The sequence below is a fragment of the Bombus terrestris genome, chromosome 16 (assembly GCF_910591885.1).
Source record: "Bombus terrestris chromosome 16, iyBomTerr1.2, whole genome shotgun sequence".
In the NCBI taxonomy this organism is placed as follows: domain Eukaryota; kingdom Metazoa; phylum Arthropoda; class Insecta; order Hymenoptera; family Apidae; genus Bombus; species Bombus terrestris.
Window position 1 is genome coordinate 4526471 of NC_063284.1, and position 24718 is coordinate 4551188.

The 24718-nt window shown below is 39.6% G+C and overlaps 1 protein-coding gene across 2 annotated transcripts in view; it reads right to left on the reverse strand.

Annotated features, from left to right (window-relative positions):
* The window catches only part of LOC100651185 (alpha-mannosidase 2), a 167767-nt gene that overhangs the window by 141005 nt on the left and 2044 nt on the right, over window positions 1–24718 (reverse strand). The window contains exon 1 of one of the 2 annotated variants that reach the window (XM_012319572.3): window positions 20712–20731. The exons of the other annotated variant lie outside the window; for it this stretch is intronic. The gene's annotated coding sequence lies outside the window, so the exon portion shown is untranslated. Of the gene's footprint in view, window positions 1–20711; window positions 20732–24718 lie in introns of those variants that run through there. 2 annotated transcript variants of the gene reach the window in all.

The window sequence follows — 24718 nt, forward strand, 5'->3', positions numbered from 1 at the left end:
GATTAACGAGCTCGCCGTGGAGCATCGAGATAACAAGACCGGAAGCTTCCGTGGCGCCGTTTCCGCGGACCAGACAACGCCGGCCATTATTATCGCGCTGTTTTCTTCCCGACTGCTTACGACAGTTTTTAAGCAAACGACGCTCGCCTTTCTTTCTCCAATTTTCTCCGAGATACGATAATCTTGTTTCAACCCCGGTAATCCTTCAGCGGAAACTTCGTCCTCCTATTTTTATTGCTCCTGCCACAATCCAGAGAGACGCTTGCTCGACTAACACGATTAACCAAAGCAAACCTTCCGATGAAATATCGTCTCGTTCCCTTTTTTATATGTAAGAAAAATGTCTTCGTCCTTAGATTCTGATTACGATAAAAACCCTAACGTCGGGATTTCTTTAAAAGAAATGTGTGCCTAAAACGTGTGGTAAAAAATAAACGACGACGAGTATATTCGTCGAAGACTGTTCTAACATGGAATTAAATCGTAACGAAACAACTGTTTTGTCTTTTCGTTTTATTAGTTTATTGCAATTAGTAAATTGTTATTTAAACAGCAAACTGCAACTACTTTTTACTCGTGACGAGTCTACTCGTCGAAAACAGACGACTGGTTCAGAATTATTAGTCGAGCAAAATCTTCGTCCCTGGATTTGCACTCGGTGACCTTTTTCCTATCGCCTCTATAAGAAACTGCACCAACACTACGCTTCTTACGAAACAGTGAAAAGCGAAATTATATTCACTCCTCTTTTTTTTCTTTTTTCTAAGTCGATATCTCTACTTTCGCTTTCTTTCGCGTCGATAGTTGTACGTCTAAATCAATTCATCTTCGCCTCTGTTTGTACCGAAACTCTCACTTCTGTCTTTTCGTCTCGTCGTTATGTTACGAGGTAAATAAAGAAATAAGAAAGTCGTATCCGACGCGTCTCGTGCGTTTCTTCAACACGGTCTGCCTTCGTCTTTGCATATATTCTTCTCATAATGCTACGCTAATCAGCTTATGCATCCTTCCAGATAACGAAATATCACGTTACGTTGTATGATACAAACGCTATGCTCGATTTCTAAAAAGAGAACCGCGCTTTGTCGCTATCTCCCGTTACAAAGAGGTGCCGACACCACTGTCAACATTTATTTACCAACTAACATTCTCTTACGGCGTATCTGAACATCTTTCTCATTTCTTTATTGGTTCGTTCTCTTTTCTTTTTTATTTTCATAGAACTTAGATAGAAGGTGAAACTTGGAGAAACCTTTCTTCCATCGCAGGTGTTCCACGCTCGTATTTTCTTACGACTGTTCGATCGTTAACGCTAACCTTACGAGATCCGGTCAAATGTCCGATTTCGAATTTCAATTCGAAATTGCACGTTCGTCTAACTTTATGTAAATTCTTATATTAACAAAAATTGAGGAATTGATTAATCGGATAATATAAGAATTTACATAGAGTTGGAATCTTAAATTGCTAAGGTTAACGTTGAACTACCGAATAATTGATCGAAGCTAATATTACGACAAAATAAGATTGCTTCGCTGTTGTGCGACGCTAGTGCGGAATAAAAAAGGCAAATTTAATTCGAAATTTTGTCACGCTATCTACGCAGGATTCTTTGGCCAAGGCGTACGAGCGAAGGACTTTTATCAGACTCGTAGAATCGTCGACTGACTGAGCAACGTACAGTCAGCGAAATAATCCAACGGGGATCAAGCAAACGTCATCTTCCTTGGGATTGGTAGGACGAACCGTGTTGGCTGCGAGAATCAAAAGTCACAAGAGCTGTGGGGAAGTAAAGATAACTGCGAATCGAGGGTTTCTCAGGACCAACCCTCGATTCTTCCCTCGGGAACGACATCGCCGGAAACGATTATCCAGAACATGGCTAGCCTGGCTTAGGGTTCCACAGGGCCCGTCTTCGTCTCCAGTCAATTGTCATTTCCAAGATTTCGTGTCCTCTTACTAATCTAACCAAACCTACGATTCTCTTCTGTATCTTTTCACGTAGACCGATATCTGAAATTACCAGCTTTCTTCCAAATAGAGCCGGGCAAACTTTGAATCTTGGGCAGAAATTAAAAAGAAGAAAAGAGGGGAATGAGACGATCGACGAATATCGAACACACTATAGACAATGATAGTTCTCAATGCCTCCGATTGGAAAGTATCCAATGTTGAGAACGACGAAAGTTTCACGACTGTTACTTCGAACGTAATTTCCAAGTGGCGCACAGTTGTGGTTAAAAGGAAATATTTAAAGTAGGAAAATAATTCAGAGATTATCAGTCTGAATATTCCGTAAAAAGATAAAATGATTTGAACATTTAAAACAATCCAGGGACTGGATATGAGTAAAGAACCGATAGGATGTTATCTTAGAAGCGAAAGTAAGTAAAAGATATAATAATAACATACGATTTTTCCGTTTAAGGCTTCGTTTTCAAGGAAACAGAGTTCTTCAACAATTGTAACTACTTTTTACGCACGACGAGTATACTCGTCACAACGCAAAATATTGCGACGAGTATACTCGTCATAACGCAAACCATTGTCGTTACTTCGCGACGAGTATACTCGTCATAATGCAAAACTGTCGTTTCTTCGCGACGAGTATACTCGTCATAACGCAAACCATTGTCGTTCCTTCGCAACGAATATACTCGTCATAACGCAAACCATTGTCGTCTCTTTGCGACGAGTATACTCGTCATAATGCAAAACTCGTCCCTTCGCGACGAGTATACTCGTCATAACGCAAAATATTATCGTTCCTTCGCTACGAACATACTGGTCGACAATGTTTTGCGTTATGACGAGTATACTCGTCGAGAACAGCCAACTGTTCGATCGGTTAGTAGGCTAGCTTAGCTGGCTCAAAAATGTCACTCGAAAGTCGTACGCCAGGTGAAGAAATCCCTGCAACCCGATTTTTGTCAATAGCAGCTGCTAAATTTGTAAGTTTCCGCGATGCAACGTCACAGAGAGGACGATCGCGACGAGAGTTGGTCGGCGATCGATGTCTCGTGAAAGGTATTTGGCTTCGACAGTTGGAGGGAAATCCGGCGATTGTAGAGGAAAAGGCGATGCTCTGGAATGGTAGGTAGGAGAAACCGAGAGAAAGATAGGTCGTAGGTTGGCATTAAAATTCAAATATCACGGCCGAGGAAGAGCCGTCTCCGCTTTGAGGTCCGTGGAGCACGCCGGGCCAATATGAATACATTACAACGTGTTTGCATCCAACCCCAGGCCCGGTAATGCCTTCTATTAGAATCATGCTGGCGCATTTTAATACCACAACCATGGCCCTCTACCTTCGTGTTGCAAATTGCCAGTCTGTTCCCTTCCAAATATCGACCACGTCACATACCAAACGGAATCCGAACGACGACGAACCAGATCCAGATGGAATGGACAGTTTGCGCGACCCAGACGAAAATGTTTCACGGGCTTCGCCACAGTTTGCATCGGTTTACCTTATGGGCATACGTACGGGCCACACACGGTGGTTAGTTTAGCGAGAATTCGGCGCCGATATTCTCTCAACCTGAGAGAAAAATTTCGTGGTTCGTACGATCTTACTGTGGCCTTGCTCTCGGACGTGGAACAGGAAGCCGTATAACGCGGTAATCAGATGTTGAAAATAATAGCCGCGTTATACGAAGCGGAGAATTAACGCGAGAATGATAGTTAGGTAGCTACAGTCGACAAAAGTATTTACAAATACTATTTCTTGGAGATTAAGAGAGAATCGTTTATTAAAACGGTCGATATTTAATTTAAGTGTAATTTATTGCATTGGATAAATTAATTGAAATAATTAATTAAGCCGAACGAAAATTAATTTACGATATTAATATCATTCGCGTTGACCAGTCGACCGCGGAATTTAGCTTTGGGTATCTTCCATGACGTTAGGTCGTGGAGTGTGTAAATAAATACAGGCGACGAGTATACTCGTCAAAGCAGTTAACTTGTTATTTTAGGTGTAAAAAATGGCATAGGTTTTATATCAGGAAAACTTGCGAACGAGCTTTCCAATGTAAAGAGTCTACTACTCGACGAAAATAAATAAAAAATTTCAATATCAAAAAATTCCTTACGCTGATACGAAGACGACGCATCGCGGTTGCTCGACTAAGCAACATCGAACGACGGTGCTTTTTAAAAACTCTCGTTACGTCCCTTCTTGCAATTGTCAAAAATGACGAACAATAGAAGATTATATTATTTATTAAAAAGTAGAAAAAGTTTTCCAAAGACGTTACACGGGTGAGATTTTGTAAAATACTCGAGAAGCTTTGGTCGATATCTGTTTATTCGCTGGGAATTCTCAAAAAATCCATCTCATTCGTTGAATGAGAATTGCGTGAAAATGGATTAAAAATGGGAATTTTAATAAAGTAGAGAACGCTTGAAATTTAATTTTCTCCGCAATTAGAAAATAGCAACGTATATTTTCGAGACATCTATCGAAAAAATTTTCTGAAAATCTAATATTTCCGAAACGGAGGAAAAAGCGGACGATCGAAAGGGTCCTTTAAAACTGCGAGAAGCTATTTTCGACGTAATAGCGCGATCTACGGGAAGCGTGCGAATCGCTAGAAAAATACACGTAACAGGGAATTGATGCACAGCAAGGAGAATTGCAGGCTAGAAGCGGCAATCAGCCACGGGCGAGTGACTCGACGCAAGGACATAATTGGCATCCGCGTTATCATTAGCCAGGGAGCCTGCTACACGCATAAATATTCATGAATGGAATTAGCCCGGACGGGAAATTGCACCGTGTCGATCACATTGATTCGCCAACTCTGTTTACACTTTTAATCGACCGAAAAATCCTCCCTTCTCGTCCAACCTGTTCAAACTTCATCAAAATTCCCTGGCAACAAACAAAACAGCGAAAGAAGAACACAGAGATGAAACGACGCAAGGGTAAACTATAAACAAAATATAGTCGCAGAACAGCGGAATCATTTGCAAGTAAAATATCCTAAAATACAGATCCAACGAGACTCCTACCTTTTCCTCTCTTCCAACTCTATCAAACCTCTTCCTTAAAAAAGATAAAAATAGAAGAAAAGAGCGTAGCAGGAAGAAGCACAGTGACAACCGTGGCAGATATAATTTCAAAGCGTAAAAGAGACGCGACAAGTCCGCACTTGGGTTCGCGAGGAACAAGATAAAGTCCAGTTACAAAAAGCAACGTTGGAGAAACAGTGGCCAAATTCGTCGCTAATGACCTAACGGTACACGGCCAGGTAAAAACCGGCTAGTAAAGCCAATTAAAGGCAAATAACGACGATGATTAAAAAAAAAAAGGAAGAAAGAGCGCGATGTGCTTGTTAAAATGGAATAAAAAAAAAAGAAAAAAAAATAGGAAATATTGTCCGAGAGGAAGAAGACGCGATCGCGATACAGAGAAAGGGACGATACTCGCGACTAACGTTTCGTGTTCATTTTCACGGTACGATACGCGCGGCCTTTTAAAAATTCCTCGCTCGACCCATTATTCCCCGTAACGCGTTACTTTAACGTTCAAGCGACCCGTTCATTATATTAATTACGCTGGAAACGTGGTCCGGGCTCGCTCGTTAACCCTGCAGCTCATTTCATAATACGAAATCGTGATACTGTATGCCAACAAGGGAGGAGGGAAGGCAGGAATCAAAAGAGGCGGAAGAGAAAAGACAAGAGGACAAAGGATTCGGTGCGAAGGTATTGGCTTGGCAACTAAGTGAATGCGGGTGTTGCCGTTAGTTGGTAGTGACAAAATCCGCAATCACTTAGTTGCCAGTACAATAGAAGGCCCTCGGCCCTTGTGCAACGCACGGCTGACTATTATTTTGCCAGGTGGCGATGTGAAAGGAAAAGGGTGAGGCGAGCGAGGAGGAAATTAATTTGACCGGTTGTGATCGAAGTCGGAGAATTAAAATGTGCTATGGAAATGGAGGCTGAGCGTAGAATTTGCCGCGTTTTTTCGCATTGTCAGATTCGGTCGGGAAAATTGCGAGTTTCGTAGGCGAACGAGAGGAAGATACATATTTTTGCAACTGGTAAAACCTTGTCGAAGGAACCCGGGAAGGAACGATGAGATATGGAAAACGTATGGATAGAGGAAAAAGTTGGATAAATGGAAAAACTGATACGTGTAAATGTACAAAGGAAGATCAGCGATCGGTTGATTTGGAAAATAAGCAGACGAGGAGTGAAAGTACGCTAGCGATCGGCTTTTCCAGAGTTTCGAATCTGCTATTGGAATCTGGGCTAAGCCACGAATTTTCCCGACTGAGGGAAAATCCACGCGATTTTCCACCGTGGCAGATTCTATTCGTCGAGCGAAAGGCGGATCAGAACGGGGAAGCTGGAAAAATGGAAAAATTCTGCTGTATAGATTTAGCGGCTTGACCAGAGTGACACACCTAATTGATGCACTTTGAATATAACGTGTTTCAGCAAGGACAGTAGCAGCAGCACGTAGATCGGTCGACGATACATGGAAAATATCAGCTGTAGCTGCTCGATAATTTTAATGATATGCACAATTAAAATTACATTATGTGTCTATACTTAACATTTTACATCCATCATCATCCATCATACTACAGTTCTGCGAAGCACATTATACTTTAACTCGCCTAATTGGAGTCCTCCCACTACGCGTTTTTACCAAGTATCGCATTTCTTTTCTTGTTTCTTTTTTTTTCTTTTTTTTTTTAAGTCTTTGACAAGGTCTGACGAAATGACAAATTATAACACGGTCGTATCTCCGACGAGAGACGTAGAAAAAAGTATTTAACGTCTTCCTGATAATTACGTTATATGCGACGAACGATGAATTTAGAAATTCGGCTAAACTGCAGTGTCGCAAATTTCCGTAAAACCGCAATATTCTTTTGGCAAAATTTCATAATTATCTGGTTCTAATGACAAATTTACGTTCGATTGCATTTTGACGAAACTATTTAAAAAAGAAAAGCATGTTTCCGGCAACCATAGAAATAACATTTATTGTCGAAAATTTTACCTAAAGCAAAAATTTCTATAAATCCACGAGCTTCTCAGATAAATAAAATCAACGTTAACGATCATTTCTTCGCTGTTTGCTTATTAACAGTTCGTATAGTTGGCATTCTTTCCACCTGAGAAACGTGATTCCACGGCCAAATACTTGTCCGGATACTAGCTAAACGTATTATATATAGTGGGAAACCTATTTTCACATTTTTGGATCTATCTTGGCACGCGAGTATCATCGTGTTTAAAATTGATACAATTGAACAATAACTCCAGAGTGAATTTTGTATACCACTTGAGGATTCTTCTATGTGTTGTAGAATATGCTATCATTTGATCTGATAAATCTAAAGCACATTTTCCTCTGTTGTGATCTACCACTACCATTGGTTCATCAGAAACATAATTTTCTTTGCAGAGACGCGTGCAAATGTATATCGACGAAGATCCTGGAAATCGTTTATTGAATAAATCTAAAACTATTTTAATACGAATTCTAAGTGTGATCTTGGTGCTCCTTTGCGTTTACTTCGGCAATTAAGATGCACAATTCTCAACAGACATCATACACGGACACGTAACTAGAATGGAGAAAGAAAAATTCCTCAACTTCGTTAGAAGCAATTCGGTTCGGTTCTGCAGAAACGTACGATTGAATTCTTCAAGATGCAAAGTAAACGTCCGAATAAATTGAAAAACGTAAAATATAACGTCTGGTACATCGCGTTGCTTCCTACTTGCTTCTTATTTATCAACGCAATTAGCGTAGTCGCTGAGCGACTCGGTTTTAAAACGATACTCGTAGAAAGGTTGTAGAGGCGAGCGACGGTTCTACGCGTTTGCAACAAATAAAAATGGCCTCTTTATAAAGCGAGCAGCCTCTCACGGATGGCTGTACGCAGGCTGCAACGATCGACAAAAATTGCCAAGCCCTAACATCGTCCTTTCCCTTTTCCGCGCCGGATCGTTTTCCTTTCGCCGGCGTACGAAGGCCACGCTCGCCGATCGTCCACCGACAATTCCGATTCTTTTTCCAACCATCGCTTCCACGTACATGTCGAGGTGTTCCGCGCAGTTTGAACAGAGCCAACGACCTACACTTGTCTCCATATACGGTTTTCTCGCGAGAGAACGCGTCGTTCTTCCTCGACCGTGTACCTCTTATTAGGAGATCTTGTCGCTGTTGGTTGAAACTGCGTGAAAAAAGAAAAAAGAAAAAGAAAGAGAGCTGTTCGACATTGACGGTTGGCGGGGAAATTCGTTTCCCTCGGAAAGAAACCGTGTACTGTTTACAGGAGACAAAAGATTTATAAGTTGCTCGCGTAATTCTCATTGAAATTCTGATTTATCTGTTTGTAAGTAGAAACGGGAGGGGAAACGTGCGAAAAATCGCGGATAGGTTCGCAGGAATTACGTTGGCTTTGTGTTACGGGACGCAAAGGTGCGGCAAGAAGCGGCGGAAATCGGTTTACCTGACGTGCTGACGACGAAATCTTATTTCGCGGCGGCGCGCGCACATTGCAAACAGGCGATCTACGCTTCGCGGAAATACAAAAATGTGAAACGCGTGTATCATTGGAGATACATACGATGGTGCGCACCAGCGAATAAATTGCGTTGTCAGGTTGCTCTACCGTGATAAAATGACTTGACGTAGAGTGACGATCAATTATTCAAACGTGATCCGCCAGAATCCAGTAGAATAGAAGCAAGTGGATCTCGCCTGCAAGCGAATAGTCTGTGTAAATATACAACGGAATAACCTGCGTCGCGTAAATGCAATTGAGTATATATGTGTGGTCGTTAAATTAAACCGAATGACCTTACGGCAATTTTATTTATCGAGATTTATCGATGCTTTCGAGAGTCTTAAGTACGTAGAATCATAAATTTTGTCCGAAGATTCGAGCGATCATCCAACAATAGAAATGGGAAATAGACGTTGAATGGAACGAATAGATTTGAGTAATGTAGAGTAGTACTGAGTAGAAACGAGTAGATATTATGCACAACCGAGTAATCTGAGTGGAAGTGAATAGACATCGAGTAGAATCAAGTAGACTTCGAATAGAACTGAGTAGACACTGAGTAGAATTAAATGATTCAAATTGAATGAACCAAGTTAAACCGAATGACCTTAGAGGAATTTTATTTATCGAAATTAATCGATATTTTCGAGAATCTTAAGTACGTAGAATTTTAAATTTTATTCGAAAATTTGAGTACTTACAATTTCCTAAAAATTGAGATTCAAACACCAACCGCTGCTATCATCGTTCAACAACAGAAGTATCGGTAAAAGCGAGAAATAGACGTTGAATGGAACGAATAGGTTTGAGTAATACAGAGTAGTACTGAGTAGGACCGAGTAGATATTATGCACAACCGAGTAATCTGAGTGGAACTGAATAGACATCGAGTAGAATTAAGTAGACCTCGAATAGAACCGAGTAGACACTGAGTAGAATTAAATGATGTAAATAGAACTAAGTAAACGTTGAAGAAACATCGAATAGATAAATCGAGCAGTGTTAGGTATCTGAAACAGGCTTTGAGTAGACGTAAAAACAATCAACGATATTAGATCCACGTCACGTAAGTACAATCGAGTGGACGTCGCGTAGAATTAACGAAACCTTGAACAAAATCTAGTGAAACCGACGAGGACAAATTTCAACGCGATAAACAGATATTTGTCCCGGTTGGGAGAATAAAATTCTTGGAGAAAAAAGAGGAAGAAGGGACGAGCCAGGCCCAAGTGTCTCGCGACGTTGGCGAGCGAGCCAGACTTTAATTAAATTTCGCTCGGACGAGTGATAAATATTCAGCGATGTAAGGAATTCCTGTCGGTCTTAAACGTCGTGGAAAACGGCCTCGATAAAACGAGTAATTTCCCTCATGATCCCGAAATAATGGCTTATCGCGACATCACCGCAATTTAAAATATCGACTGTCGCTTTTACGAACCAGGCGTCCGATAATCGCGATAAACAGGACCCCTGGAAACGCATTTAACGGCGATTTCTGCACAGGCTTCGGCGTGTCCTACGCTCGCGATTAACCCGTCAAGTATATTGCCAAGCAAAACCTCCCGTTTTCTCGCCCTATGAGGCATTAGACAGCTCGGAATCACACACTACGCAATCTTTCTAGATCGTGATATCTTTCAGGAATTTCGTGACTTATCAAATTTTTCAAAATTAAGATCTACCATGACTCAAGCTTTATCTACCAAGGTTTATCGGATCTTTCGAAAGTTTCTTCGTGATTTTAGAAATCATGCTCGAGGTGACTTCAAGTGCCTCACGGCACGCTACTACTCATTTACCGTGTTACTTATGTATTTCGTATCTGAGTTATAATGTATTAGGTGGTCCGAGAAGTTTCTTTCGTTCTATAAGGAAACAATGTTTTATATTATTTTATCGAACTACGTACGATCCATTTTGTTCCATCAAAATAAAGATCACAACGTTCGACGGATTAGCTTTCATGTTTGTATAAAGAAGCGTCGTTGTAAAATACGCGTCTGTAAGGGAAAGACACTTTCCGGACAACCTAATGTTAACGTGTAAATGTATCGTCGACATATCCTCAACACTTTGGGCAAACACATCCGAAGATACGTTGGAAATCGTTCAGACTTTGCAGTCCCAGTCGAGATTTAAAAAGAAACGTACTACAAAATCGGTACAAAATCTCCTAACAATTGAGATTGCAACACCAATCGCCATTTCCATCATCGAACGACAGAGCCGTGGGCAAAAATGGGAAAAGCTGGAGCGATTGCGCTGCGGGCACCTGAGATTAGCGATCGCGCGAAAACCAATTCCCCGCACGACGTAAAACGTTAACAAACAGCGGCTGCAAGATACGAATGATCAATAAACGTGAACTCGTCTTATTTTCCAACGGCCATTCCTCCCTACGACATTTCTGTCCGAGATGGAACCTATTGCTCCAAAGCTTGCTACATATCGCGATGATACAGAAGAGGAGACGTATCGCGAACTGGAATTTACACACGACCATAACTTCGTTTCCTAGATGTTTTATTTTCGTTGAAGGAGACACACATCGTTCCCTTTTCTCTTCGAAAAATAGACGAATGAAGAGAGGGGATTGGGAATCGATGTAATCTGGAAACGGAAACCGCAACGAAACAAGCGGAAAACGCAAGAGTCGGATAAGAATCGAGGACAACGAGAAGGGAAACGCATTCTTGCGCCTTTCGAAGAATAAATGTACGAGCTGGTCGATGGCGTTCGCTGGCCGCGCCAGCTGTTTATTTTCCAGATTGCGGCCATTCGTCTGGCCTCCAAACAGCACGGTAAATTCCCCGGGCGCAAATGGCCCTTCGTAAAATGCGTTCGACGCCAGATATATTTTGTCAATTATAAAATCGTGTGCCCGGTAAAATACCGAATTCAGCAAGGGATTTCCTCTCAATCGACCGCGTCTCTATTACTTGGCATTTTTCTAGCGATTTTTAGAAAAATCCCACGGTCCATCCGAGTTACAGCCCTCTGTAGAAACGTTCATAGCCAAATGAACGCTTTCCAGATTTCATGATTTAGGTTAAACGTTTGTCAGACCATGCTCGGCCGTTTCTAGATCCTCCTTGCTTTTCGATTAATCTCTTAACTATAGATAAAACTTTGGATAACGGGTGTCTATCGGAGTAATTGTTTCTCTTTAGAGACGTTTCGATAGAAAGGAAATGGAGAGGATTTACGTTTCTACTAGGTCGTTATTGAATTTCTTCTCGTTTCGCGTGAAGATACAAATCTATCCAAGCTACTACCCTTTAAGTATAATGTTAGTTAGATTGAAATAATTAAATATAATTAACACTGGAACTACTACACCAGTGAAATTAATTGGTTTTATAATTTTATTTTAAAATTCTTACTTCGTGTTATTTTTTTCGTAATGATGTAATTATTTTCGCAACGATAACTAAAAGAATAATATAATGATTTTTATTTTCTTTTTTGTGTATTCGAACTGAAAATAATTTTGTATCGAGGCTACTTATACCAATAGCAGTGAAAATGACTGGTACTTTTCGAAGTGTAAAAGGGTGCTGCGAACTGTTCATCGAACCTCAATTAACCAGTTTCCTCGTTTTCTACAACTTGCCACGCGTTTTTCAAATTTTTACCGCGTATCATTCGATATGACGATATCAGTTATCAGGAAAATTCCGGATCGATCGCTGGATCGCTGGATGCTAACGCTAGAAATACCACAGCAGTGAAAATGACTGGTTCTACGATTTTATAAATGTGTCAACCCTCGTTCAGGTATCCCAGATGGATTAATAATGGCAAAAATGTACTACATAACATGGAATTGCTTCTGTAAGAAAGTAATAAACCAATAAATATACAAATATTCTATCATTACGTATTTTTATAAACCAGTCTTCTTCACTGGTTTTGGTAGAAATAGCTTCGTGTTAACTATCGGTAGTTCCAGCGCTAATTAGCCGCTAAATATAATTTCAATTACAGCGTCGTGCAAACAACGCGCCTTCCTTAGCGCGATGAAGGCTTCCTAAAGGCCAGTTTTCTTTTTTATTTTCAACGAAACGTGGAATTAAGTATACGATTAACGGAATAAGTGTACGATCGTGGTTTAAAAAAATCCGCAGCAAAATTCGTAGGAAAAATCCGTGCAAAATCTGCCGAAACATATACAGCGGAACTAACGCAGTCCCCAAGTTGCAAAATATTGGCTTGGCAACTAAGTGACTGCGGATTTTCTCATTAGGTGATACTGACAAAATCCGCAATCACTTAGTTGCCAAACCAATACGTACACTCTTTCAAAGCCGAGTAATTTGAACCAAGAAAACAGGGTGAGTGGCGGGAAGATAAAAAGAGCTAAACGGAAGAAGGGAATTTTCGAGTGGCGCCACGGATGACTTTTCGCGCCTACGCGATCAAACGCGCCAATTTGCATGCGTGCACGCACACGTACGCCTGTGTAATGCGCGCACGCGTGCATCAGAATAAATGTATTTACCCAAGGGTAGAGGATGTACATGGACCCAGCAGAGTGTACGGAGGGAGGCTGAGGGAGTGATCGACAACGGGGGACAGAGAAACAGAGAGAAGGAGAGAGAGAAAGAGAGAGAGACAGACTAAATGATAGAGCAAGCATAGGCCGAGGAGTGCCATCGAATATATTGCGTTACAGGCCCGACTATCGATTCGCTACCAGCTATCAGCTTTCGTTGCTAGGCGATATCTCGATGATATCCGCCGGCAACGACTCCTCCAGAGTCGAAGCCGCAACAACCAAGCTTCAGTCACGAGATCGTAAATCCTCGGTTCTAAAAATCGAGCCTCGGGGTTGCCTGGTATAGTCGTCAGATTACCAATCCCTCGACTCTGAAAGCTAAGATTCGGGTGGCTGCCAGGTCTTAAACTCGATTGAGAGATTTCACGTGGACGACTTGTTGTGAGCGTGGAAATAAATTTTTTATTACTTAATTTGTACTTTACAATTTGTCCAGCTGGACACGTGGTAAATTTTTTTAACCCAATTGTTAAATAACACGTGGATGGCTAACCCCAGCGGAATACCATCTTCGAGTTTGACTATTTTGTTTCTTTAATGAGGTCAGTGGGGTGTTTTCTTTTTGGTCTTCTTTTTATGAGAGTTTTACTCGCTTCAGCAGCCAGCTGGTTTGGGTGTGTTGCCGTTCTTTCCTTGTACTTTTTTGCGTACCTGCCGATTTCTTCTTTCACCGTTGGTATTTTTAAGTCTTTGTGTACATCCTCGTTTCTGACATACCATGGAATGTTCACTATTGTTCTCAGTATCTTCGATTCTAGCGACTCTAATTTATTTATGTGGCAAATGAAAAAATGTTTCTCCTCTTATCGTATAACGTAGACTACACGCAAATGGCACTATCGTAACGTACAGTCCAAGAGCAATTTCCATTTCCATATTTTCCAATAATTCTAACATAGTAATTATAAACATAAATAATTGCTATTATTGTGAGATGTGTATAATTTTGTGTGCTAGACTAGATTGGCCGCGTAGTAGTAATACACGTATGTGAATATGAGTGTGCGGAAGTATTTGTGTGTACAGCGTCTCGTAAAACAGAAGAATGCAACTGTTCCGTTGGCTGTGTGGTATGGAAGATGGTGAGACAAAGAGAGTGCTGAGACGCGTGCAAATATGTATCCACGAAGATCCTGAAAATCGTTCATTAAATAAATCTAAAACTATTTTAATATGAATTCTAAGTGTAACCAGAGTATTCCTTTACTTTTATTTAATTAAATTTAATTACTTTTATTTAATTAATTAAGATCCACAATTCTCAACAGTTATGTTAGCGTTAAGAGGCGACGCCAGCTTGGTAAATCGCCTCTGTATAAAACGATGCGAGTGTCATTAACCGATAGACGCTGAAATATCAGCAATTTTATAGCAATTCTTTTATAATTTTATAGCAACGTTATAAAACATATTTGTGTAACAAAGATAGAAAACACGTCTTGAGAAAATATACCCTTTGCCTTTATACGAGTTTTATCCGATCAATCAATTTCTCAATTTTCATTAATATGAGAATTTACATAAAGTTTTATTACCTTCAATTTTAAATGAAATTTTGAAACCAGTCGTTTCACCTCATCAAGCCTGGTAAAATTAGTGCTAAGGACAAAACACGTTTTCCGCCTACGGCACTTGAAGATTTAAACGAATGACAGACTCGGTTCTCTCTACGACTAAGACACACACACGTTTTTCTACGAATAAAATTCCTTTCCTGATGAATTTTCACCACATTAGTGGAAGAAATCGAACGTTTTCTCATACAGAATGATGTCACTTCGATTATTCTACAAAGTATCCTCATCCTTTTCCTCCTTTTCTTTTTGTACACATACATCTCCTACTCCTTTCTACTTCCTTTCTTCTTCTTCTGTCCTCTGTGTTTACTCAAAAAGTTTACCCTAAATAAATAAATAAATAAATAAATAAATAAATATTTTTCAAAACGCACACAGCAGTGAAAAGCGAGGAAGCCTATTACTCGACCCAACATAATACCGCGTGATTGAAGCTTCGCGTGCTTATCTTCTCGTAGCTTTTGACAATTTACCGGTCCATGTGGCTGGCGCGCAAACTCTAGAATTTTAGCAACGCTGCGAGATAGCTACATCGTAGACACAGACATTTCCCTGTAGGGACGTTTATTCGACCCGGTTCAAGGATCAAGGAATCAGGAAGAAAGCTAATTTTCGACCCACCCGGAAATGGAAGACCAGGCTCCCTTTCGGCAGCGAGAACGAGCCGGCTGAAATGGTCCAGCGGACAAGGACGACCAGGTCTAATCGACCTTCGGCATCGGATCGTTGGCCGGAGGAATTTTAAACACCGACGTCGAGAATGTGCTCTGTTGCCTCTCTCGCGATAATCGCCATCCTTGGACCTCCCCGTTGAAACTACAGTCTGCTGTCCGACTATCGTTACGCTTTCAGCGTAGCAAGGGACGTTCTTTGAAATTTCACCGGGTGAAAATAAAAAGGCGACGAGGGGAATGTAAATGGAATGTAAATAACTGGGAGAGAAACAGGGCAGAACTGGAAATACCAAGGGGAATCAGTTTATCTATCATCTTGAACATCCCCACAGGCGAAGAACGAAATCGCTTTCACCTGCGATCGATTGCCTAATTATGCCAGCGAGGTACTCCGCGTGCCTCGAACCAGGTTGCTGAATTTGTGCGCGTGATAAATTTCAGAAAAATTCAAACGCAACCAGCGTTTTCGCAGTAGGGTCAGCGTATAATTAACTAATTTTAATTTGAATTTTCAAATATAATTTTCATTTTATCGTGCGTGAACCTGGCGTACTCGTTCTTCGATTAATTTTCAATTGGATGTTTTCATCTTTCCCGAGCGTAAAACGTCCATATATTTTTATTTCCATTTGTCCGAGCGTTTTTCCAGCGTTGCATATGGTTACGACCATGTGAAATAGGATAATATCGAGAAAAGTCGCAAAAGAAGAAGCAAGAAGAGATTTAGGGAAGAAATAGGCAGCGATCACGAAGCCAGCCAAAGTTATTTATTAATATGAATTAATTAACAAAATCCTAAGGTTCGTAACTCGACGATCGTACCCGGTGAAACGTCGATGGACCTGTTTCGATCTCGAAAAATATTTATACTTCGTGAGCCATAAAAAGCTTGGAAAATTCGGTCGCAAATTTAGCAAAAAAAAAGCAACCACTTAACGAGGAAATACGAGGGAAAATTAAAGGGTAAATTATTTATCTGAATTCTGAAGAGTTAATATCGCCAACTTTCAGCTGATCGACGAACGTACTCGAATCTCGAGTAACCAAGAAGGCGAACTCCGCTCCGAAAACAGTTTTCAACAGTCTCTTAAATCCACTTTAACTTCTATCAATTTTTGCGAAGCGTAATTCTGTTTGTAATTTTGCAGGGGCGAAACGAAGCGAAACGAAGGAGAAGAGTGGCTGGAGGAGGAAGCGTAACGCACAACTACGCGGTAGCAGCCAGCAGCCTCTCGTTAGACGGGACAATTAAAGATCTCGTTATTTTCAGCCGCGAGAACCGGATCGTTTTAACGGCGGGCCGGGGAAATTAAACGTTTCGAGATTACACGACGCCACTTCCATCTCGAAATTATTGTCCCCACGATCCGATTTAGTTGGCACGATCTTCAACATCTAATAGTTCTTCGTCATCTCCTGTTTAAAACAATTAGCCGGGCCAGGAAAATCGCGATCAGCTACAGGAATTTCGAAAGCCGGATGCAATCGAGTTCTGCTTGCTTCTGGACTAAAGGCTGTCGCACAGTTAACAGCAACATCGGGAAACCAACGTTCAATAGTTCAGGTAACGATACTGTTTGCATTGTAACTCAAACCTGGTACAGGTAGGAAGCTTGTAAAAAAATATCCAAGATATAGTACCAGTTGGTAATTTCTGTCTAGTTGCCGTTTGTTTAGGTGTATTTAGAAAAATAGGAATGTGCATGAATATCCACCAACATTGAATTGCAGTGTACTTTAAGCTTAGTGTAGATACCTGAAGAAATTGATATGGTAGAAGCTACCAATCTCTGCTTAGTTTCTACTGCTTCAGGTTTGTTTACAAATATATGAATTTTCATAAATATAAATTAAATTTGAATTGTCCACGCATGGGTACTGTTTGCAATGTAAAGCTAATGCTAAAACTTAAATCTAATGTAGATACCTGAAGAAATTTGTCAAAATATCCAAGATATGATAGAAGCTACCAATCTTTGCCTAGTTCCTACTGCTGTAAGTGTGTTTACACAAATAGCAATTTGCAAAAATATCCACCAACATTGAATTGTCTACGTATGGATACTGTTTGCAGTGTACCTTAAGGCTAGGGTAGATGCCTGAAGAAATTTGTCAGAATATCTAAGATAGGGTAGAAGCTACCAATCTCTGCCTAGTTCCTACTGCTTTAAGTGTGTTTACGCAAATAACAATTTGCATAAATATCCACCAACACTAAATTGTTCACCTATGGATACTGTTTTCAACGTAGATAAGACAATTTAGAAGCTACCACTCTCTGCCTAGTTCCTACTGCTTTAGGTGTGTTTACACAAATAACAATTTGCATAAATATCAACCAACATTGAATTGTCCACGTATGAATACTGTTTGCAATGTACCTTAAAGCTGATGTAGATACCTGAAGAAATTTGTCAGAATATCCAAGATATAATAGGAGCCACCAATCTCTGCCTAGTTCCTACTGCTTTAGGTGTGTTTACGCAAATAACAATTTGCATAAATATCCACCAACATTGAATTGTCTACGTATGGATACTGTTTACAGTGTATCTTAAAGCTAGGATAGATGCCTGAAGAAATTTGTCAGAATATCCAAGATAGGGTAGAAGCCACCAATCTCTGCCTAGGTCCTACTGCTTTAGGTGTATTTAGACAAATAAGAATTTGCATAAATATGCGAATATTCACATTGAATTGTCCATACAATTATTTGCATTATGCCTTCAGCCTGTTACAGGCAATCTGAAAAAATGTTCAGAAATATCCAAAATACACTACCAGTTGCTATATTGAGTAAGCAAAACTGATCTCTGCGTAGCTCCTACTCTTTGACTGCTGCTCACACAAATATACAAATTTGCATAAATATTCATAGTCTATCAATAACCAAATTACACCACGAACAGTTAGTTTTATATTTACGTTTCCTACCTACATACGTAATAGCGTGAACATACCGATGTTGACCTGACGTCATTGTTAATTAGGCAATGCCCTCGACTCTATACTTAGGGATTGCTCTTTAAATGTAACTCGTCCACGTGTAAAATGGCAAGAAACGAGGATCTCGCGGATGTTATTCCAGCTGGGTCGGCGATATGTGACTTGGCAACGACACTCGATGACCGTCTGCAGTCGTTAAAAGAGGATGGAAAAACCGGCTAAAGCGAAATAAGATGAATTAACGCCAGAGGATACGTGCTCGTGCATGAATCCAATTTAATGAAGCAGCACTGTGTGCGTGTGATTATCTATTCACGCTCTGGCTAGACCCAGACGCTCCTGTAAATTGCCTAATGACTGTCTGCGACAAGAAAAAAATAAAAGGGTTTGCTCGTCCAACGTTTCTTTCACCAATCGATTGCCCCTTTGAAGAATTTCGCTCTACCGTGAACATCTTATTAAGAAGCTTCTAAGAAAAAGAATCCTCCGATGAACCACGTGCGTGCATATGTCATTAAAAATAACACGGACATATGTTTTATGATTTTCTGATAACATAGAGCGCCTTATAATCCTTTTGCATCGTAGCTCGAGAAGGATTCGACCAATTGATTAAACACCCTATTACGATATAAATGTTACGTTTCAAATGTTGTCGAGCATAATGCAATTGCTAATACTAATTTCTTACAAAAAGATAAAAGCACATATTTTTTCTATCAAATCGTTAATTCTGAATTCCTCGACATTTTATCAGATTGTGAAAGAGTTGGTGATAATTGTTTCAACGAGGTAGAGATTTTAGTACGATCGTTTTTCAAATGGTGTTTCCAGCAACTGATAAAATGAGTTCGCAACGAGTACACGATCGATTAACAAATTTTCCAAGAGAAACAGTTTACGTGGAAAGGCTGCGTTTTGGACCAGGCCATGTTCTGTGCTTTCTCGTCCAAATCGCAGAATATGAAACGTGTAACGGACGATAGACGCGATCTTACAACGCTATTTTCTCATCCCACAGCATCATCTCATCGACCGATGGCAGAATAATTTTAAAAGCAAAACAAGTATCTTTGGAAAAAACCATTTCATTGGAAAGTGACGAGACTCTCGAAGGTTCAGGGTAAATTAGAAATTAAAGAACTAAATAGTCAAAAAGAATGCGTAGCACGTATGGTGACTTTCAGATCATAGAGCAACGTCAACATCGATTAACACTAGAACGACTACAGTGAAATTGACTGGTTTCACAATTTTATTTTAAAATTCCTACTTCGTGTTATATTTTTTTCCTGCAACGCTGTAATTACTTTCGCAACGATAACTAAAAGAATAATATAATGATTTTTATTTTGTTTTTTATGTATTCAAACTGAAAATAATTTTGTATCCAGGCTACTTATACCAATAGCAGTGAAAATGATTGGTATTTGTCGAAGTGTAAAAGGGTGCTGCAATCTGTTCATCGAACCTCAATTAACCAGTTTCCTCGTTTTCTACAACTTGCCACACGTTTTTCAAATTTCTACCGCGTATCATTCGATATGACAATATCAGTTATCAGGAAAATTCCGGATCGATCGTTGGATCGCTAGATGCTAATGCTAGAAATACCACAGCAGTGAAAATGACTGGTTCTACGATTTTATGAATGTGTCAACCCTCGTTCAGGGTTCCCAGATGGATTAATAATGGCAAAAATGTACTACATAACATGGAATTGCTTCTGTAAGAAAGTAACAAACCAATAAATATACAAATATTCTATCATTACGTATTTTTATAAACCAGTCTTTTTCACTGGTTTTGGTAGAAATAGCTTCGTATTAACTATCGGTAGTTCCAGTGTTAATTAGCCGCTAAATATAATTTCAATTACAGCGTCGTGCAAACAACGCGCCTTCCTTAGCGCGATGAAAGCTTCCTAAAGGCCAGTTTTCTTTTTTATTTTCAACGAAACGTGGAATTAAGTATACGATTAACGGAATAAGTGTACGATCGTGGTTTAAAAAAATCCGCAGCAAAATCCGTAGGAAAAATCCGTGCAAAATCTTCCGAAACATATACAGCGGAACTAACGCAGTCCCCAAATTGCAAAATATTGGCTTGGCAACTAAATGACTGCGGATTTTCTCATTAGGTGATATTGACAAAATCCGCAATCACTTAGTTGCCAAACCAATACGTACACTCTTTCCAACAACGATCGCTCGACATTACATTTTCCTGCAACTGTCGTGAGACATTTGCCAATATAAAAATATTCTCTTTTTTAAACACCAGTCATTTTCACTGGTTTTGGTAGAAATAGCTTCGTGTTAACTATCGGTAGTTCTACTGTTAAAGAATGTAAGAAGAACGATGACTCGATGGTTTGAAAGATAAAAAGAAAAAATAAGAAAAGCAGCCTTACCTGTCTTTTTTAAATCCTAATTCATCCAAGCGAAAAATACAATAATCTTTCTGTCTCCTCTGGAACGATAGCTGGGATCGCTGAACCGCTACAAAAATATCTGTGGCCTGTTCGTTGAACGTGGCCTCAAACTTCTGATCAATACTATATTCCCACGCAGCGAGATTCTTTCTTCGTTTGGCCAACGCCAGCTCTCGCTCTCATCAATGAGCAGCTCGTCTCGTTCTCGCCGACACAGCCACGCCGTACCTCTTTCTCCGTTGCACGCGCGAGAATCCAGTTTCTAAGCGCGAGAGCGTAAGCAGCCGGACCACGTGCACGCGCGTTTCAAAACAAACGCCGCGTGTTAACATTGGCGGGACGATATTACATTTTATTTTACCCTGCGCTCTGCTTGTGCACGTTCGCCCAACGGAAAGTTCCACGAGCAAACCGACCGACTGCTGTAGCAGCTGCTGTGCCTCGACGAATCCCACGTCCCGCAGGAAGTGGTCTCTCGAGTGTTTCAAGATGATATACAACCTTATTAACAAGTCATAGAACAGTTATCACGATTTCTACTTTATGATTCGAAGAGAATGGCATTTTCAGTTCGACTGTTCGTTTCATTACTTCCCTCTGCGTGTTCCTACATTTATTTTCGTTAATTAACAATTCTACTCGTGACAATAAATGTGGTAATTTAATTCGGATATTAGATCAAATTATTAGATCAAATATACAGGATACGGTCGAATAATATGCAGAAGTGCACAGGTCGCGATTCCTTGTAGAAGAACAAGAAGGGAATGAATAGAAATTTTCATTCTCGGGTTAGTTTACAAAATCGAGTTTGAGGATTTATCAATTATGCTTGATAAACGTGGCTAATTGACGAGTGGATGTGAGTAATTAAATGACAAAATTTTGTTACACATTTTGTTCGTATTTTTTCATACACTCTGTATATTCATTTATTAATGAATTTATTCTTTGGATGAAAAATAAGTCTGGTTTAATCGACGTTGTTAAAGCTAAAAATACTTCAACCTTTAGGTAATTAACCGCAAGTAATTAACGTACGAGAAAGAGATGACAGTGTTTAACGCGTATTAAAATTTCATTCGCCTTCGAATTTCTATTTTCGTTGGGAAAAGCTTGGAACGTTTGGCTCAATGAACTGGTCACGTCATCGACGTTGCCACAGTTTCGTTTAAAATGATATAATATGTAATAATTTAATGATACAGTTTAATCGCCAGAACTGATAGTGGCGATAATATGAATGGAATGTACGAGGAGAAAATTTCCGATTACCATGTTATCATTACAATGTTATGTAAGCTGAATATTCATGATATACAAAACTATCTCTGACTCTGGGGAAACGTGAATTAGCCGTATAACAGTAACAGATGATCCAAAACCTACTCACCCGAGTATTTAAAAGGAACCTCTCCCACCTTCCTCCTTACCTCAAATTTTTATAAACCAAACTATTAACTAAACCCAAAACTCGTGATCCACTTGCTGGATTTGTAATATTAGAAACATTCCACAGCTATTTATTTCCACATCCTACCAACAAATTTTTATAATATAATTATAAATATGAACATTATGTAACATATAAACAAACCAAAATTCATGATCCACTTGCTGAATTTCTAATGTTACAGAAACATTCGACAGCTATTTATTTCCACATCCTACCAACAAATTTTTATAATATAATTATATATATATGAATATTATGTAACATATATAAACAAAGTTAACTGAACCCAAAATTCGTGATCCACTTGCTGGATTTCTAATGTTACAGAAACATTCGACAGCTATTTATTTCCATATTGTACCAACAAATTTTTAGAATTTAATTATATATATATTAACATTATGTAACACATATAAACAAACGTTAACTGAACCCAAAATTCGTGATCCATTTGCTGGATTTGTAATATTAGAAACATTCCACAGCTATTTATTTCCACATCCTACCAACAAATTTTTATAATATAATTATAAATATGAACATTATGTAACATATAAACAAACGTTAACTGAACCCAAAATTCGTGATCCACTTGCTGGATTTCTAATGTTACAGAAACATTCGACAGCTATTTATTTCCATATTGTACCAACAAATTTTTAGAATTTAATTATATATATATTAACATTATGTAACACATATAAACAAACGTTAACTGAACCCAAAATTCGTGATCCATTTGCTGGATTTGTAATATTAGAAACATTCCACAGCTATTTATTTCCACATCCTACCAACAAATTTTTATAATATAATTATAAATATGAACATTATGTAACATATATAAACAAACGTTAACTAAACCCAAAATTCGTGATCCACTTGCTGGATTTCTAATGTTACAGAAACATTCGACAGATATTTATTTCCATATTGTACCAACAAATTTTTATAATATAATTATAAATATGAACATTATGTAACATATAAACAAACGTTAACTGAACCCAAAATTCGTGATCCACTTGCTGAATTTCTAATGTTACATTCGGCAGCTATTTATTTCCACATTCTACCAACAAATTTCTATAATATAATTATATGTATATAATTTTTATAATAATTTTTCAGAAACAAAGACAGTTAATCTACTTCCATTCTAACCAAATACGAAGAGAGATGAAAGACAGAAAGAAATAATATCTCCTTGCTGTTCCCGATTTACCAAGAACCCATTCACCTACAAATATAAATTCGTAAATAAATAACGAAGAAGTGGCGGAAATAAAAGGTAGAAATACATGTTCACGAAGGAGGATGGCGACTCGTCGGGGCTTAAAATATTCCTCAAATGCAGAACCTGAGTTAAGAGCAACGAATGCTATACTTTGCAGCCAAGGGGTAGGCGTTTCAGCTGCGGAGGAATCAATCAGGCGCGAGAACTGCTAAGTTAGGACAGGTGCAGAAGGACGCAGGAAGACGAAACCGCGTGCAGAACGTATGCACCGAAACAGGTATCGAGATGGGCGCAGATGGTCACAGCCAGCGGGGAACTTTCGACAAAAGAAGCGACTGCAACAATTCCCTGGCGCACAAAGACGACCGGGAACAGGCTCCACGACGACCATATGCACGCGTAGTCGTTCTTCCTCGTAAGCTGCTTAACCACAGATTAGACAGGCTCTTTCATCCCTTGCTGAACCTTAGCGCGCTAAAAAAATGACAAAATTGTTGAATTTCCTCGAGAGAAGAAGTAAAACACCAAGTAGACAAATTCCAAGGAGTCGGCGTTTCGTTCGTTCACGCCAGAACGGTATCGCAAGGTTCTCGTGGAATTGTAAATTTGTGTACAGCCAAGAAGAATCAAGAGTAGGCTCTGCCGTATGTTTCCTGCATACGAGTTTGAAAAACCAAGCGATAATTTAATAAAATTGGTCAATTAGTTAGAACACTGGAGTTTTCATTTAAATGCATGCATCGTTTTCCTAATTTGTATCATAGTTTGAAATCATTATTATGCAATGATAATTTCATGTATATTCTATTAACCTTTCTGGGACTAATGAGACTGTGAGAACGATTGCTGAGAACGAATCCCCATATTTAAGTTTCAAACTGGAGCGCGCTATAAGCCTCCTTATTTCATTATTGCGTTAATTACTAAAAGGAAGATCCCGCGGGCGTTGATTCGGTAAACGTTACAGTTGGCCGTGAATCTACGCCGTTAGTTTAAATTGAAAACGCACTGGTATCGTTCCACTCGTTAAATACGAGTAGCTATCGCATGATTACAGGTGTATCGTAAAATTCTCGACACGCATGGTAGTGGGCGTGGGTTGTTCTAACGCTGGCTGCGATTCTTCGCTATCGCCGTTTCCCAACGAAGCTTTATAAACAAGATAATTAACGCGTACACCTAGGCACGCGATGGCCGTCTTAATTACACGCCACGGTTCGACGATTTAGGCGGGGCGAAAGTGAGAGACGAATAGAAAAAAAGAAGAAAACACGACGACGTTATGGAACGAAG